The sequence below is a fragment of the Entelurus aequoreus genome, linkage group LG03 (genome assembly GCF_033978785.1).
Source record: "Entelurus aequoreus isolate RoL-2023_Sb linkage group LG03, RoL_Eaeq_v1.1, whole genome shotgun sequence".
Lineage (NCBI taxonomy): Eukaryota > Metazoa > Chordata > Actinopteri > Syngnathiformes > Syngnathidae > Entelurus > Entelurus aequoreus.
This window is the reverse complement of record NC_084733.1, coordinates 27,943,049-27,963,051: the sequence shown is the minus strand read 5'-3', so window position 1 is coordinate 27,963,051 and position 20,003 is coordinate 27,943,049.

Here is a 20,003-nt window from a genome sequence, read left to right as displayed (position 1 = left end):
ACGTGGACCCCCACTTGAACAAGTTGAAAAACGTATTCGGGTGTTACCATTTAGTGGTCAATTGTACGGAATATGTACTATACTGTGTAAACTGTACTGTTTCATATAATGTATTCTCTTCCTTTGCAATCTGCTAGTAAAATATTCAATCGATCAATCAAACAACCTGCAAATCAGATGGAAAATTAGAGGGAACATTGTTTGGGGGTATCCATAATACGCCAATAGGGAGAAGTTTTTATTTACACGATAAGTCGGATGTGTCTTTACCTCCGTGGCGGAGGCTGCGCCGAACCCCTGAAGCCAACTCACCGAACCCCTAGGGTTCGATCGAACCCAGGTTAAGAACCACTGGTCTAGATCCAGATTATATAAAGTCAACAAAAACGAATGGACAATGGAGGTGAAAGCAAAAGAGTGAGGAGTGTCCTGACCAGATCCCTAGATTGATTGATGTAAAATGTTCTTATCACATTATTTACGTGTTTAATAAAGATTTGATGAATTTATGATGGTTCAGGTGTGATTCACTTCACAGCACACTGGAGTCCAGTTAATTGAAATACCACAACACTGGATATTGTTCAGTTAAGTTGAATTTAAGAACTTGTACACAAAGCTACACTGGGGGTGACTATGACGTGCGCATTTTCCGCGCATGCGTATTTTCCACGCATGCGTATTTTCCGCGCATGCGTATTAGGTTGCGTTGCGCCAGCGGACGCAGGGGGGCAGAGGGCTTAAACGGTGGCATTGTTGTGTGTGGACACGGATAAGGTTAGGTGTGATTTACCCTGGTGTAAACGGGGCCTAAGACACTGTGCAGGAAGCGAAAAATACGGCGGTATAAATACAGATGACGTATAAAAAGACTGTGGAGTATAGCATGTAAATCAACATGGCCGGGTGAAGAGTGCAGCCTCCATAGGTGTATTTATACATGCATAATCCCCACACAGAGCAAATGCATCTTTAAGTCTGCATGAAGGCCCAACAGTGTTTCTCACAGCACAAACAAGCTACCATGGAGGTAAGACCTCCTGTACATGGTTTCCCTTTTCTTTGGCCATGGTCTCAGCAGAGCATTTATCCCTTAATAATGCATCACTTAGCAACAACCCCCCTCCCCCGCCACACCCCTCCCTCCCTGTAATGCCCATAAAAGGTTTGGCTAGCAGGTAGAGTAAGCTTTCGGGACCAACAAAAGCTTGGCGTGGAGCTGAGAAAAACAAGCACACGGGGAAACAAGCTGTCATTACAGTGCTCATCGCTCCTGCTCGCTACCCCCAAGGTCCTCCTGCGCTCATAAATACATAATTACGCCCAGCGCCCGCCGTGAAGATTTCTGTTTTCATCAGCTGTCAGAAATGACCTGAATTACCCATCACTGTTTGACCCAAATGCAGCCGTCAGATATGTTAATCACAGCTTACATAACCACTTAGCCCGACTCTCTTGCGCTCTTCATCGACTTTGTGGGAACTCGAACCTCGCCACATTGCACCTGTCGCCGACACACCAACCCAAACCCCCTCGACAGGGCGCGTCCTGGTGGCTGCACCTTTTTGAATGCGCGACATGACATGAACCAAACAGACTGACGTCCCTGAAAGACAAAACCAAAACATTCAGAAGTTTAAAAAACAAATGGGTAACACATGGCACACTGACAAAGGGTAACCTATTGTTACGATAACAATCTACAAGGTTAATATAGTTGCCTTCTCTTTCTTCCCCTCCATTTATTTGCTTTCTTTTGTATTTCAAGTTATCATTACATATATGTATTGTTGCATCTGAATAATTGTATTGTTGATAGTAGAGGTAATTATTGTTATTATTCATTATCAATAGTGCTATTTCTATTGGTATTTGTATTGCTCCATTTGTAGTGTAATAATGTTCATTGTCATTTCTGTAGTATTATTTATTTCACTAACTTCTTCTCTGCTATCACTTTTACCATCATATTTGTACATATCCTATTTGCTGATGTTGTTGTTGTTATTGTTATTGTTGTGTTTGATGTTGTTGGTTTTGTCTCTCTGTCTAAGCCCCCTCTTGTCTCCACAATTTCCCCCTCTGTCTTCCTTTTTTTTCTCTTTCTATCCCCTCCTGCTCTGGCCCGGCTGCGCCAAATAATAATATAAATACATTTAAATAAATTCAAATACAAATAAGGCAACAAGAGAAGTATCCCATACTTCTCTTTTGTAAAGTCAATTTGTACAGCCGATATGGGCATCTACATCAACAATATGATTTGCCTGAGAAGCTGGACAGGACAAATTAAAACAAAAAAAAACAAAAAGCAAAATAAGAAAAGAAAAAAACAAAAAAAACAAAGACAAAGATTGAGCTGATGTTGACTTTTCTTTTTATTCCACTCTTGAATACATTCTCCGGTAAAACCACCTGAGTCAGCCGCTTTAAATAGCAGCCTCGGTCTCTTGGTGTTTCTCTGTAACCTTCCCTGAGTGTTTTAAAGTCAAGTGGATTTGACATTTTGGTGTTTGAACCCATGTAGCCGGGTAATATAGAAGATTGTTCTCCTTAGACGAAACATGGTGCCATGCACAAGTTCGCTTTGGGATTTGTAGGTACAATCTTAGGCCTGGCATGAATTCATGTTTGTGTAACTGTAGGATTATATTATTACCTAGCATTATTACACTGGCATAACGTCCCACAGTAACAAGGAATACAACTTGTTTTGTATTCAAAACCAATAATTCAAAAAAAGAACTGTCCTTAACATCCATCCATCCATTTCTACCGCTTATTCCCTTCGGGGTCGCGGGGGGCGCTGGAGCCTATCTCAGCTACAATCGGGCGGAAGGCCGGGTACACCCTGGCCAAGTCGCCACCTCATCGCAGGGCCAACACAGCTATTAAGTAATATTTATTTAAGTATTATTTAATAATTAATTATGTTATATATGTCAGTATTCAGGTTTTTTTGGTTGTTTGTTTTGCTTTTACAAATATGTTTCCTTTTTAATATACACTGTGGTTTTTTTGGACAAAACAATTTAAACAATTTTTTTTAGCTAACCCTAAATTGGGCCAGTTTTCTATTAAATTGAGAGATGTTTTTGCCAAATCAAACAGTATCTTGATTAATGATAACACAGCAAATATTTAATAATAATGAATGTTATCATTCAATAAATATTAATTAATAATATTGATTACTAGCGGTAGAAATGGATGGATGGATTTCAGTAATAATGATTAATATTCTTCAAATTAATTGATTTTATCAATCAATCAATCAATGTTTATTTATATAGCCCTAAATCACAAGTGTCTCAAAGGGCTGTACAAGCCACAACGACATCCTCGGTACAGAGCCCACATACGGGCAAGGAAAACTCACCCCAGTGGGACGTCAATGTGAATGACTATGAGAAACCTTGGAGAGGACCGCATATGTGGGTAACCCCCCCCTCTAGGGGAGACCGAAAGCAATGGATGTCGAGTGGGTCTGACATAATATTGTGAAAGTCTAACACATCAGCGAGAGTCCAGTCCATAGTGGGGCAAGCAGGAACCATCCCGAGTGGAGACGGGTCAGCAGCGTAGAGATGTCCCCATCTGATGAACAGGCTAGCGGTCCACCCCGGGTTTGGAGCAGAGTAGAAAAGAAAAGAAAAGAAACGGCAGATCAACTGGTCTAAACAGGGAGTCTATTTAAAGGCTAGAGTATACAAATGAGTTTTAAGATGAGACTTAAATGCTTCTACTGAGGTAGCATCTCTAACTTTTACCGGGAGGGCATTCCATAGTATTGGAGCCCGAATACAAAACGCTCTATAGCCCGCAGACTTTTTTTGGGCTCTGGGAATCACTAATAAGCCGGAGTTCTTTGAACGCAGATTTCTTGCCGGGACATATGGTACAATACAATCGGCAAGATAGGCAGGAGCTTGACCGTGTAGTATTTTATACGTAAGTAGTAAAACCTTAAAGTCGCATCTTAGGTGCACAGGAAGCCAGTGCAGGTGAGCCAGTATAGGCGTAATATGATCAAACTTTCTTGTTTTTGTCAAAAGTCTAGCAGCCGCATTTTGTACCGTCTGTAATCTTTTAATGCTAGACATAGGGAGGCCCGAAAATAAAACGTTACAGTAATCGAGACGAGATGTAACGAACGCATGGATAATGATCTCAGCATCGCTTGTGGACAAAATGGGACGAATTTTAGCGATATTACGGAGATGAAAGAAGGCCGTTTTAGTAACACTTTTAATGTGCGACTCAAACGAGAGAGTTGGGTCGAAGATAATACCCAGATTCTTTACAGAGTCACCTTGTTTAATTGTTTGGTTGTCAAATATTAAGGTGGTATTTTTAAATAGATGTCGGTGTTGAGCAGGACCGATAATCAGCATTTCCGTTTTCTTAGCGTTGAGTTGCAAAAAGTTAGCGAACATCCATTGTTTAATTTCATTAAGACACGCCTCCAGCTGACTACAATCCGGCGTGTTGGTCAGCTTTAGGGGCATGTAGAGTTGAGTGTCATCAGCATAACAGTGAAAGCTAACACCGTATTTGCGTATGATGTCACCTAGCGGCAGCATGTAAATACTAAAGAGTGCAGGGCCAAGAACCGAACCCTGGGGAACTCCGCACGTTACCTTAACATAGTCCGAGGTCACATTGTTATGGGAGACACACTGCATCCTGTCAGTAAGATAAGAGTTAAACCAAGACAAGGCTAAGTCTGTCATCCCAATACGCGTTTTGATACGCTCTAATAAAATATTATGATCAACAGTATCGAAAGCGGCGCTAAGATCAAGAAGCAGCAACATAGATGACGCATCAGAATCCATCGTTAGCAATAGATCATTAGTCATTTTTGCGAGGGCTGTCTCCGTAGAGTGATTTGCCCTGAAACCGGATTGAAAAGGTTCACAGAGATTGTTAGACGCTAAGTGTTCATTTAGCTGCTGTGCTACAATTTTTTCGAGGATTTTCGAGATAAACGGAAGGTGGGACACCGGCCGGTAGTTTACCAGGAGATCAGGATCGAGGTTAGGTCTTTTGAGCAGAGGATGAATAACCGCTTTTTTGAATGCTAGGGGAACAGTGCCAGAGGAAAGTGATAAGTTTATAATATTTAATACTGATGGACCTAATAATACAAAAAGCTCCTTGATAAGTTTCCCAGGAATTGGGTCAAGTAAACATGTTGTTTGTTTTGTCCCATTTACACATTTTGACGATTCCTCCAATGTTATTTCATCAAAGAGAGAGAAACTATTTTGGAGGGCAGTGTCCGTCGTATATACAGTCGTATTTGTGTTAATAGAACCCAGTTGTAGCTGAGATGCATTTTCTTTAATCTATTTTCTAATGACTTCAATTTTCTTATTAAAGACATTTATAAAGTCATCTGCTGAGTGGGTGGAGCTACTGGGAGGAGTCCCTTGTTGGGTTAGCGATGCTACCGTACTAAACATACATTTAGGATCATTTTTGTTGAGGTGGATGAGATTTGAGTAATATTTAGCTTTAGCTGAGGTAAGCATGCGTTTATAAGTTATTAAACTATCACTCCATGCTTGATGGAAAACCTCAAGTTTAGTCGCACGCCATTTGCGTTCCAGCTTTCTACATGATAATTTCTGGGCTTTAGTTTCTTCTGTAAACCATGGGGTACGCCTTTTAGGGGCCCTTTTTAGCTCTAGCGGTGCTACAATATCAATGGTGTCGCGCAGGGCGTCATTAAAGTTGTTAGTGAGGTTATCGATAGAGCCCACATAATTTGGGAATGGTGCCATTACCGAAGGCAGTAGGTCAGTAAGAGTCGTCGTTGTGGCAGCATTAATGTTGCGGCTGCTATAGTAATTATTATTATTATTATTAGTTTGTTGACAATGAGTCAGAACTTCAAATTTTATAAGGTAATGATCGGACATTACTTTAGTGTACGGGAGTATCGTAACTTTAGAGGTGGTGACACCCCTGACAAGCACTAGATCTATCGTATTACCGTTGCGATGCGTGGGTTCATTTATTATTTGTGTAAGACCACAGCTATCAATTATAGTCTGGAGCGCCACGCATGGAGGGTCCGATGGGGTATTCATATGGATATTAAAGTCCCCCATTATGATTATATTGTCGGCGTGCGTCACTAGATCAGCAACAAACTCTGAGAATTCACTGATGAAGTCCGAATAGGGCCCAGGGGGGCGGTAGATAACAGCCAGGTGGAGAGGCAGCGGTGTGACAAACCTCATAGTGAGCACCTCAAACGAGTTATATTTATTATTTAGGTTAGGTGTAAGATTATAGTTTTCATTGTATATTAGTGCGACACCCCCTCCCCTTTTAAGAGGTCTGGCAACATGTGTATTGGTATAGCCAGGAGGAGATGCTTCATTTAGCGCAAAAAAATCGTCTGGTTTGAGCCAGGTCTCGGCGAGACCAACGACGTCAAGTTTGTTGTCTCTAATGACTTCATTAACTAATAACGTTTTGGAAGATAATGATCTTATGTTTAAAAAGCCCATATTATAGGTAGTGGGCTGTTTTGAGGATTGTTTGTTGAAATTATCCGAAGTAGCAATATTAATAATGTTGCGTTTATTATGCGTATTGCACTTTAAATAGTTTCGACCATATCTAGGAATTGATACGACGGTGATATTCAGATTGTTTGCTTGATGTTGCGATAAACTGAACGCATCATAGTTAGCTACCTCAGTACAATGTATGTCTGCCTCTGACACGGTCACAAAAGAAAAAACATTATGTGAGTTGTGTTTTATTCTAAGAGAATTGCTATGTGTGCAGGGATTATCCAGCCTGACGCCGGGTAGTTCTAGTTTAAATGGCTTCTTACCCGGAGACTCCACGTTTCTTTGGTTAGCTTTTCTCTTTGTTGTTAGCCCAGCTCGGCATCCCCGCTTCTGCTTCCGCTCGCACCGCCTATGTCGTCTCCATTGGCGGTCACCGCTAGCACTTGACTCCGCTGCTACAAAGGCCGCTCGATGTAGCCCACGAAGTATTCCCATGCTAGCGAGGAGGTCCACCGTACATGCATCTTTCAGTCTATAACGACCCGATCCATCCACATCCAGAATTGTCTGTCGGTCATATGTGATCACAGAGTGTTCACGCTTTGAGCCAGCCATGAAATTGACAGAAATGACGGGTGTTTTTTGCCAAATCGCTCTACACTCCCAAGAGCATTAGTGAGCCGCAGCATTTCTCATGCGCCGCCATTTTGTCATCCAAATACATTTTATTTATGTCTCTTTAGTTTTTTGTGGGAGGGGGTTTACAAAATCCCTACTAAATTCAGATTTTTCGGCTAACCCTAAAATATGCAATTTTTCCATTAATTGGATATACATATTTTTGCAAAATAAGTAAGTCGACCCGCTATGGAAGTGCTAAAAATGACAACAAAGATGGCGGGAAGAAGACTGTCGAAGTGGAGCCACCTAACATATTTTTTGAGCCATAAGGTACACCTGAAAACCTTTAATTTTCCCAAAGATTGACAGTGCTCCTTATAACTCGTTGCACCTAATGTACGTATTAATTCTGGTTGTGCTTACCGAACTCGAAGCAATTTTATTTGGTACATGGTGTAATGATAAGTGTGACCAGTCACACTTAAGAGGTATGTCTGGACTGCAAGTTGACGGCCCCTGTTCAATAGATGACGCTAGCAAGTACCGGTAAGCAAGCAAGCCCAAAGAATATAGAACATTACACACGGCGCTCAAAAATCTGTGCTTTAACATACGGGTATTGTTCCATCCGTCCATTTTCTACTGCTTGTCCCTCTCAGGGTCACGGTGGTGCTAGAGCCTATCCAAGCTGCATTTGGGCAGAAGGTGGGCTACACCATGGACAAGTCACCATCTTATCGCAAGGCCAACACAGATAGACAGACAACATTCACACTCACGGGTAATATTATGATGTGTTTATAAGGACCCCAAAATAGCACCTATTAGGAGACATTACCTGGCGGGTTTTTTTCCGCAATATTATGCAAAACTAACTTTTCTTACCCATTGGTACCTGCTGATGTGTATTTGGGAAATGCACGAGTGCTGAAAATGTGCGTGTGTCCGCCATTGTAGCCCGTGCCGTTTTCTTCTCTACCTTCTTGTGGGGTAAATGAAGTAGCATACAGTTCTGTCAGTAGACTCGATATGGAAGTGCTTAAATCACCGGTACAACAAATATGACGGGAAGAAGTCACTGCCAAAGTGGAGCCACGTGAATAAGACCCGCCCACAAACAGAAGCATCCTGAAGAGACCGTCAAAGTGGATTTAAGATGATCCGTAAAACATAATATATGCAACATGTAGACCAAATAACCACCATTACCTGTTATGTAGACCACAAGGAAGTGTTTCAAATGAAGAAAGACAATCATAATATAACCACTTTAAAGGGGAACTGCACTTTTTGGGGAATTTTGCCTATCTTTCCCAGTCATTATGAAAGACATGACGAGGGATGGATTCTTTTTTACAACATTGTAAATATTAATCACACGTGAATAAAAGTGCGCTTACAGCGATGCCAGTGGGAGCTCTACTATTCCGCCCAAAAAATCAAATTCCGTGTCTCCCTATGTTTACATCATCGAGTGGTCTGCTGTTTCCTCGCTTCCTTGCTCCCTGTAAGTTTATTGTAGATCATAAATCATGACTCTCACCTGAAAAGTAGATGGCTGAGAATGTACAAATATTTAGAATGCATTAAAAAAAATCCATCCGTTGTCCTGTCTTTCATAATGATTGTGAACGATAGGCAAAATAAAAAAAGAAAAAGTGCAGTTCCCCTTTAAAGGCCTACTGAAACCCACTACTGCCGACCACGCAGTCTGATAGTTTATATATCAATGATGAAATCTTAACATTGCAACACATGCCAATACGGCCGGGTTAACTTATAAAGTGACATTTTAAATCTCCCGGGAAATATCCGGCTGAAACGTTGCGGTTTGATGACGTATGCGCGTGACGTAGTCAGTTAAACGGAAGTTATGGTACCCCGTAGAATCCTATACAAAAAGCTCTGTTTTCATTTAATAATTCCACAGTATTCTGGACATCTTTTGCAATTTATTTAATGAACAATGAAGGCTGCAAAGAAAAAAGTTGTAGGTGGGATCGGTGTATTAGCAGCGGACTACAGCAACACAACCAGGAGGACTTTGTTGGAGAGCAGACGCGCTAGCCGCGACCTCACCTTGACTTCCTACGTCTCCGGGCCGCCAAACGCATCGGGGGAAGTCCTTCGTCGTACCGTCGATCGCTGGAACGCAGGTTAACACGGGTGTTGATGAGCAGATGAAGGCTGGCTGGCGTAGGTGGAGAGCTAATGTTTTTAGCATAGCTCTGTGAGGTCCGGTTGCTAAGTAGGCTTCAATGGCGTCGTTAGCACAGCATTGTTAACCTTCGCCAGCCTGGAAAGCATTAACCGTGTAGTTACATGTCCACGGTTTAATAGTATTGTTGATTTTCTATCTATCCTTCCAGTCAGGGGTTTATTTTTTTTGTTTCTATATGCAGTTAAAGCACAATGCTATCACGTTAGCTCGTAGCTAAAGCGTTTCGCCAATGTATTGTCGTGGAGATAAAAGGCACTGAATGTCCATTTCGCGTTCTCGACTCTCATTTTCAAGAGGATATAGTATCCGTGGTGGTTTAGAATACAAATCCGTGATCCACAATAGAAAAAGGAGAGAGTGTGGAATCCAATGAGTCAGCTTGTACCTAAGTTACGGTCAGAGCGAAAAAAAATTTTTATTTCACTGCATTCTAGTCCGTCACTCTAACGTTCCTCGTCCACGAATCTTTCATCCTCGCTCAAATTAATGGGGTAGTGGTCCGAATAGCTCTAGCTGCGTTGAAAACAATAGGAAAATATGAGGGAGTGAACAACTGACAACGTCACGCAGTGATATTGATTGTTGATCATTCACACACCTACTATAAACTCATTGCGGCTCTGGCAGTGTTGTTTACATTATCCTATTGTCAGCCTGGCATGTCTTTACAAATGACATGTCATTTATAAAGATATGGGGGTGGCCCAGTTAAGAACATAAATAATACCAATGAATGAACGAATGATGTCCAGAGTGCCACATATGGTTCCTAATCTTAAAATGTAGAAAACATTCAGCTACAAGAGTGGCCTGGGGTTGAACAGTCCAAGTGATAAAGCTTTGTATTTACAGTAAAAGTGTCATCTTGTCTCATCAGTCTTGTACATATTAGTCTTTAATTACTAGTTTATAGTTTTAGTTAATTGTTCATATTTAATGTTTACTTTGTACAAAGAGAGCGCAGTCTACTGAAGTTAAATTCCATGTGTGTTAAACATAACTGGACAATAAAGCTGATTCTGATTCACTTTATTATTGCACCTATGTTGACCCAATCCCGCTGTCCCTCGGCTGCCAGTTTTAAGGACTTTTTGGAAAATAATTTGCAGCAAAAGCAATAGACTGCATCTTTACTTCTTGAATAAGTCAGCCAGCTACGCTTGACTTTTTCCCCATTGACTAGCTGTCTGTAGGTATAATGATAATGAAAACTTCGGCCATCATGCCGTTTGGGGAATGAAAAGTTATCCTTAATAGACAGTGGTCCTCTGATCACCTGCTCTGTCCTGTCTGAATCTGAGAGGAAAGAAGGCCACTCAGCTGGGTCAACTGGCGGAGCTGATGATGGTCCATGTGTGAAGGGGACGTTGTGGTGGAAGTTGCTGAGGAAGTGACCAAAGAAAGACAATGACTAAAAAAGAAGAATTGAACTGTTGGACATAATTATTAATCTCAGAATGTTCTGCAGTACAATGAGCAATTATAAAGGGTGTTTTGCAGTTAACTTACTAGATGAATCAGCTGTGGTTTCAGACATGGAGGGGACAGTGGGCACAGAGGATGGAGGTGTGTGAGAGAGCACTGTAGAGGATGGAGATGGACCTAAGATGAAATATATACATACATATAGGCACGCATATTAATGAGATACTTTGACTATATTAATTTCCCTTCAGGTGTAATGTTTATACTAAGAAATTAAATGTATACTGTATGGTGACAGTCTTTTCCTCACCTGATTCATCACTCACAGTTGAGCCTGAGGATGTGGACCGGCTCGGGGCTGATTCTGTGCCTCCAAAGTATTTTAACAATGCTGCTGGGGAAGTTTCACATAACTTAGGAGTTGATGTAAAAAATAATGTTTATTTTACTCACATAAATTACCGTGCTCTGCTGCAAACAATTTGTGCACACAACATATCTCACTAGTAACCTGATGCTAAAAACATATTGCTAGCCCCGCGCTAGCTAGCTAACGTCACCTAGCTAAAGCTAATTACAGCTACAAATCTCTTTGATAAACTTTTTATTACCAAGTCATGCAAACATACCTTTATCATGGCATTTTTTCTCCTCTTCCACTTTCTTCTTCTTCCTTTTTTCTGCACCTGAAGGATATGTCCTTTTTTGTTTTGTCTCTATCTGCGCTTTTGATGCCCAGTGCGCGCTGGCATTGCACGGCAGGCGGCAAACGTCACAGGTGCAGTAGAGGCAGCTGAAAGAGAGGCAGGAAGAATCACTAGGCCTAGATCAGCAGCAGCACTCTGTTGACCTAAAATTGTGTTTTTGTCAGCGGCGTGCGGTGAGGTTAATGTCTGGTGAGGCACACTGCATCATCACAGTCAAATTTAAAAACATATGAACCTGCAGTGCTGGGGTACCTAATGTTGTGTCCCTGCGGTCGTTCGCGGCTCCTGCAGCGCGAGCATTGTTGTTTTTGCACTTTTTGGCTTCTTGTTAAGTGACTTTTTTTGGGTGGATTCGGTCTTGCACGTGGAGGGTTTGGGTGTGGCCGCGGTGCTCCCGTCGGGCAGTGCTTTCTGCGGCGGAGGTGCTTGGCACCAGGAGGCGGGGTTATGATACGAGCCTCACACAGTGTGTCTCCGCAGCAGATTTATGATCGCTCAGCACTAAAAATACGTTACACACATACAGTTGTTGACAAAATACACTGTACATTATATACCTCAGCTAACTAAACTATGGAAATGTATAATATAATTCATATAGCAATACGGTCTCACTGCACAGCAGGCCAGCAGTTAGCCGAGTCGCAATCCATGGTGAGGCACAAGTGCCTCAACTGGCTGCTGATCACCGCACCGTCTCTTCTCAGTATTTGAACGGCAAATGTGAAAATGAAAATAAAAATAATCTAAAACTGGTGAAGTTAAATGGAAAATAACTTTAGTATAATCACTGGATACATATAACAATTTAATTGTTTTTTTTTTCTTTTTCTTTTTTTTTTCTTTCCATGATGGCAGGTGAGGCCCCGCCTCCCCTGCCTCTAGTGATGGAACGCCACTGGTTTTTGTACAATAATATATCTTTGATCATTTAGAAATCATCAGTCAGACTCGTACATGCAAAAAATTAAAATAAAATTATTATTTTTATTTTTTTCTTTCCATGATGGCAGGTGAGGCCCCGCCTCCCCTGCCTCTAGTGATGGAACGCCACTGGTTTTTGTACAATAATATATCTTTGATCATTTAGAAATCATCTGTCAGACTCGTACATGCAAAAAATAAAAATAATAATTTTTTGTTAATTGCTTTTGGGGGCCCCCTGGTGGCCGCGGGGCCCTAAGCAACCGCTTAGTACGCTTATGCCTTGGGCCGGCTCTGACGTCACGCTACTTCAGGCAAGGTTTTTTTTTATCAGAGACCAAAAGTTGCGAACTTTATCGACGTTGTTCTCTACTAAATCCTTTCAGCAAAAATATGGCAATATCGCAAAATGATCAAGTATGACACATAGAATGGATCTGCTATTCCCGTTTAAATAAAAAAAAAATATTTCAGTAGACCTTTAAGTTATATTAACTGATACTATTGTCAGTAGTTTTTTGTTTTTTTACTAATAATTGTTCCTATTTTTTTCACAAAAAAGGTTAATATTTCCAATTTTTTTAGCTTTTAAATATATACTAGAGATTTTTAATTCCACAATATCCTACTTTTTAGTTTTTTTGAATTAATGCACCGCGTATGCTTGAAATGATCAAAATATGTAAATATTAAATGTAATTATAAATGTGCTTGTTAATACATTACATATATACTTACATCATGTATATAAAACCCTAACTGAGGTGTTTTTGGATGTTTTTTTGGGGCCTACAGGCAGAATTGAATGGCTCCCATAGGCTCCATTGTAAGCAGACTTTTGATCAAATGTATTTAATATTTAGAATGCATTAAAAAAATCCATACGCCGTCATGTCTTTCATAATGATTGTGAATGATAGGCAAACAAAAAGAAAAAAATGTGCAGTTCCCCTTTAAGTTATATTAACTGATACTATTGTCAGTATTTTTTTTTTTTTTTTTTTAATAATAACAATTTTTCCTATTTTTTTCACTAAAACCCTCCTAAATTTTTAGGGGCGCAGGTTAATATTTCAGATTTTTTAGCTCACCCTAACAGATTTTTAATTTGACAATATCCTACTTTTTCGTTTTTTTAAATGAATGCGCCGCGTATGCTTGAAATGATCAAAATAAGTAATTATAAATTTTATTATAAATGTGCCCTTACTACATCACATACAGTATATACTTACATCATGTATATAAAACCCTAATTGAGGTGTTTTTGGGTGTTTTTTTGGGGCTTACAGGCAGAATTGAATGGCTCCCATAGGCTCCATTGTAAGCAGACTTTTGATCAAATGTATTTACTATTCAGAATGCATTAAAAAAAATGTAATCCATCGTTATGTCTTTCATAATGATTGTGAACGATAGGCAAAAAAAAAAAAAAAAAAAAAAGTGCAGTTCCCCTTTAAGTTATATCAACTGATACTATTGTCAGTAGTTTTTTTTATTTTTTTAATAATAACAATTTTTCCTATTTTTTTCACTAAAACCCTAAATTTAGGAGCGCATGTTAATATTTCAGATTTTGTTAGCAAACCCCAAAAATATGTCTTTTAAAAAAATGTATACTATAGATTTTTAATTTGACAATATCCTACTTTTTTTTCCATATTATATAAATCACAGCCAGTACTTGTCCCTCCAATGAAAACAATTCAATTAGTACATTTCCTAAATGAAAGTTTTATCTAAAAAACAAGACAATCCATTTAAGTATTTTCAGTCCCAACCCCCAAAGTTCAATAGTTCAATTGAGTTCAAAAGTTCATTATTTTCATCAAGCTCTGACACCATTTGCGCGGCATATTTTAATAACGACTGTTTGTTAAGTGCATTATTTTTTTTCTCTTTTGATGTAAGCGCTTGTAATTACGTGGCCATTTTTGGCATGTTAATATTTTTGGATTCATCATTTATGATGCATAAGTCTCACAGTTTTTTTTGTTGTTGTTGTTTTTTTTTGCTGCGTGATCTCATTAGCGGTACTTATGAGAGATGCTGTACATTCAGTGTGAACCAACGCAATGGCGGCTCAATTGGTCCCCGCCATCCTCTCTTTGCATTAACAGCGCCCGCAGTGGGCGTCTGCTCTGATCAAAGAGACAAATCTATCCAGGAGCAATCAGGTTGCCGCGCTCGCCGAAGCTGCTGACAACTCTCGACTCTTTGATCAGGAAGACATCATCTTCAGCAACACTGGCTGCCTTGGATGCCTTTGTCTGGGGCCAGGAAATAGGGGACGTGATCGCTCCCTCTTGGTGCTCCTCTTCGCTGCTTCGCCTTTTGGCAGGCAGGATGAAAGCTTAGCCCAATTATAAGTAAAAACAGCCCCACTGAACTGAGCGCAGCTTGAGGGCTGTATTGCTCCACCATAAGCCTATATGTACCACTAAGGTTGGATTTAAACTACTTACAATTCACTTTTTTTTTTTTGCCTCGCAATTCAGATCTGGGTCATAGAAGCGTATAGAGAGAAAACTGCCTGGAATATAATATTAGATCACAATTAGCCCTCTGCCAAACGTGAGTGAAAATCGCAGATGACTCAATATGGTGAAACTGCAGCGTAAACTTGAAAAATGATCCTGTAATTAGAATACTGGAGTACAGTGCCCGGTTTTTTATTAGTAATCCGTTCCAAAAAGTCTGACCAAAACAATACATTTTTTCCCCATAGTAAATAATGTAAATCCTATTACCGTAATTACCGGGCTATAGAGTGCACCGGTATTTAAGCTGCACCCAGCAAATTTAGAAAAAAATAATTATTTTTACGTATATTAACCACACCTGACCATACGCTGCATATACAAAATATTTAGTTTATTTCCATACTTTAATTTTTATCAAACTGTGCCCGTAACATGGCAGTAAAACGGCATATCAAACAAAACAGAAGTCATCCATCCTGTCACCTCCTGCTGCTACATAGTGAGTTCTTGTGTTTCCCTTGTGGGCGGAGTTGTGAGATGGGCACAGCTTCTTCCAATTTACCTGGCTCTACTCAAGCAGCACCTTGGCGGCTGGATGGCACTCGGCAACTTCACTCCTTGGCTCTCAATGCCAGATGACTTCTATGCTCCTAGTATTTTTGCTACTTGCTATCCCGGCCATTCCCTGTGCCATCCAGCTTGGTGTTGTTTTTGTAGTTAGCCTGTCTTGCAACGCCGACCCAAGTTCAGTTTATTCTTGTACAAGGTACAAAAACATTTTGTTTTCTCCTTTTTCGCCTTTAGTTACCTCCTGTGACGAGTGCTTTTGATAGTACATTACCTAAGTAAAATAACTGTTTTACTCACTGTCCGTCTGCATCCTTGGGGTCCTCTGAACTGTGTTACACAGTCTTGTGACACATCCATGTTTCCGAGATAGCAATCACTTTGAGGGTTTTGTTGAATTGTTCCAAAAAATGCTTCACGTTGCTGTAGTTCGCATACAAGCTTCTGCTGTTGAAATTAATAATGAACAGTTTGTTGTCAGTTTTATCATTGCTATTATATTGTTCATCTATTTGTATAATATGAACAGTCAGTCCTGATGTGGGAGAAAAAAATTATCTGGATCTATATCCTTTTTCAGTTGCAGACTGTTATGATCTATTTTGCAGAAGGTTTTCAGTTCCGTGTTTTCCTGTTCAGCTATATTTTGTGTTGCTCTATTAATGTCCATAAGTGTGGAAGAATGCGCTCTCAAGTACAGATCTTCTTGTTCAGTAAACCTTTGGAGCGTTGTAATTTTGTAGTTGAATGTTGATGTTTGTTTTCCATAAGACTCCATTAAATGATAGATGATAAATGGGTTATACTTGTATAGCGCTTTTCTACCTTCAAGGTACTCAAAGCGCTTTGACAGTATTTCCACATTCACCCATTCACACACACATTCACACACTGATGGAGGGAGCTGCCATGCAAGGCGCTACCAGCACCCATCAGGAGCAAGGGTGAAGTGTCTTGCCCAAGGACACAACGGACATGACTAGGACGGTAGAAGGTGGGGATTGAACCCCAGTAACCAGCAACCCTCCGATTGCTGACACGGCCACTCTACCAACTTCGCCACGCCGTCCCGTTACCGTTACCGTTGTCGTTGTTGTCGTAACGCTGGGAGTTTTATATTTGTTTAGATCCTTGATGTCTTTGACAACAAGTACTCTTGCTTATGGACCTCCATTCAGTTTGATTCTAGATTTTGCAGTTGGCGCTCAAAGTTCTCTGAATTTTCCCCTGCTTTCTTAAGTCTCGTGCTTTCTGCGTTTAGTGAGGTGCTCGTTCATGTACACATTTGTATCCTTCATCTTATTTCCCTGTTTCAGCAGTGCCACTATGGATTTCCAGTTGGCAAGCTTCACGATAACGACTGGCATGGGATATGTTGTCTCTTCTATTCAGTGGAATGCACGCATCGATCTTCTCATGTTGCAGTTGTACTGTGGGCACTTGATAATCTTACGTACATTGCTTATTGCAAATACAGAATCATTTTGTGATTAAATAGTATGGTGAACATACTGGAAGACTTCTCTTTTAGTAGTAAGTAAGCAAACATAGGCTCCTAATTTGGCTGCTGACATTTTGTGTCATTTCATTCTATTATTTTTTTCAAAATTATGTTGGATTATTAATCTACTTGTAAATATCTGATCACTTTCTGTTTAAACACTTCTGTTAAAATGTAATAATCACCTTTTCTTCTGTGATTTGAAACTTTACATAAGTTTTGGGCGATAATACACATTTTGCTACCAATCCAATATAAAGTACCTACAATGGTCATAAAGTTCTCCTGTGCCAAGGGACATATTTAAAGGGTTTATAAACAATAATACTGACAAAAATGTTGTCGTATCATTGTAGTATCAACTATGCACTGCTCTTGTAGTTGGTATCATCACAGTCGATCTCTGTGTAGACCCACTCATGGCATTTGTTTACAGTCAGGAGAGCTCGCTTGCTGTTAGCGGTTAGCTATTGTATCCTACTACGGTGTGTAGTGAAGCATGTGTAGCTCTTTCTCATCTTGCAGGAATGATACCTGTAAGAAACTTAGTTTATTTGTCATCATGGCTGCGAGGATTAGTGATTGAGAAGTAGCTGGGACGCTGCCGACTGCGGACGGATGTTAGCCGCGAGATAGCTAACGGTTAACAAGAGCAAGAGCTAAGCCCCCCTTGCAGAGCGGCGCATACTTAACAAAAAAAGGTGAAATAACTGAAAACATGTTTTATATTCTAGTTTCTTCAAAATAGCCACCCTTTACTGCTTTGCACACCCTTGGCATTCTCTCATTGAGCTTCACGCACACCTGTGAAGTGAACACCATTTCAGGTGACTACCTCTTGAAGCTCATCGAGAGAATGCCAAGAGTGTGCAAAAAAGTAATCAGAGCAAAGGGTGGCTATTTTGAAGAAACTAGAATATAAAACATGTTTTCAGTTATTTTGCCTTTTTTTGTTGAGTACGTAACTCCACATGTGTTCATTCATAGTTTTGATGCCTTCAGTGACAATCTACAATGTAAATAATCATGAAAATAAAGAAAACACATTGAATGAGGTGTGTCCAAACTTTTGGCCTCTACTGCATATATATATATATATATATATATATATATATATATATATATATATATATATATATATATATATATATATATATATATATATATATATATATATATATATATATATATATATATATATATATACAGTCGTGGTCAAAAGTTGACATACACTTGTAAAGAACATAATGTCATGGCTGTCTTGAGTTTCCAATAATGTCTACAACTCTAGCCTGATTTAGCCACTCCTTAACCGGTTTTGACGTGTGTTTGGGGTCATTGTCCTGTTGGAACACCCAACTGCACCCAAGACCCAACCTCCGGGCTGATGATTTTAGGTTGTCCTGAAGAATTTGGAGGTAATCCGCCTTTTTCATTTTCCCATCTACTCTCTGTAAAGCACCAGTTCCACTGGCAGCAAAACAGGCCCAGAGCATAATACTACCACCACCATGCTTGACGGTAGGGATTGGTGTTCCTGGGATTAAAGGCCTCCCTCACCTTTTCTCCTCCAAACATATTGCTGGGTATTGTGGCCAAACAGCTCCATTTTCGTTTCATCTGACCACAGAACGTTCCTCCAGAAGGTCTGATCTTTGTCCATGTGATGTCATATAGACTGTTTTATGGCAGTCAATGTTAACACATGTGATTATTAAAAAAAATGTATCGCGTTATCATAAATGTGTAAATATTAATCACAGTGTTTGTTGTGACCCCCAGAAGGTGGTGCACATTGCACAGGCAGTGTGATGATAGTTAGAGTGAAGTGCTCTGCGCCCTTAAAAACAAACTTTGACCGAACTTTATATAAAACTGAGGTAATTAGCTAGTATTGCCCTGCCTTTAGGTCAGGGGTGTCCATTTGCGGCCCGCAGGTAATTTTTTAACGGCCCCACGGCACATTCTAAAAATACGATGAAAAAAAACAAAAAACATAAAAAGTGGTATAAAAGAGCACACAGGTGAAATGTAACAAGAAAATGTTGCATTATTTACTCTAATAACACAAAGCTGCCATGCAGGCTGTTTATTTATTTAAAAAATAATAATGAATCAAAATAAATGTCATTATGAATTATTGACCTATTCAAGGCTCCATTTACTTCACATTAAATATTCCACTTTGAGATATTTTGGGAGGAAAATGTTGCATATTTTTTGGTTGCCATTTAAAAAACAAAGTTTTTTAAAGAAGGGCCTAAAAAGAACCAAAAAAAACATAAACAACAATAAAACTTATAATTGACGGATAGATCTGAAGTTGATCTTGAGAATATTGTGGTAAAAGTTTAAAACAATTTTGAATTTATTTTTAAATACTTTAATGAGCAGGACCCTTTTGGATTCCCAATCATTTTAGTGGAACTTTTTTTTTTTAAAGTGTCATTGCTCAAAAAAATAATGAATTAAAATCAATGTTGTTATGAGTTATTGACCTTTTTTAGACTCCAATTATTATATAATCTCAAATATTCCACTTTAAAATTTTATTGGGGGAAAATATTGCATATTTTGTGTTTTTTTCCATAAAAAAACACGGTTTTCCTTGACAAAAATGGCATACAACTTAAATCTTTAAAAGCGTTATATTGACAGATAGACCTAATGTTGATCTAGAGATTTAAACCTTGAATAATAATAATAATACTAAATAATGACACATTTGTAATATTTTTTTTGACCAAAACCTTTTGGGGTCCCCGGGATCAAGTCTGAGTCTAGGCCTAAATGTATCTTTTTTATACATATATTGTATGGGTTTTTAAAATCAAAAATATCAAAATGGCCCCCGCTTACTTTGATTTTTCAGTGTGCGGCCCTCAGTGGAAAAAGTTTAGACACCCCTGCTTTAGATGTTTGTATGTATGTATATTCATTAAAAGAAAGAACAACACAATTTTCTAGTGGGCTTTTAGTGAGACCTAAATATGCAGTCACACCTTTTGTGTGCACGCCGGA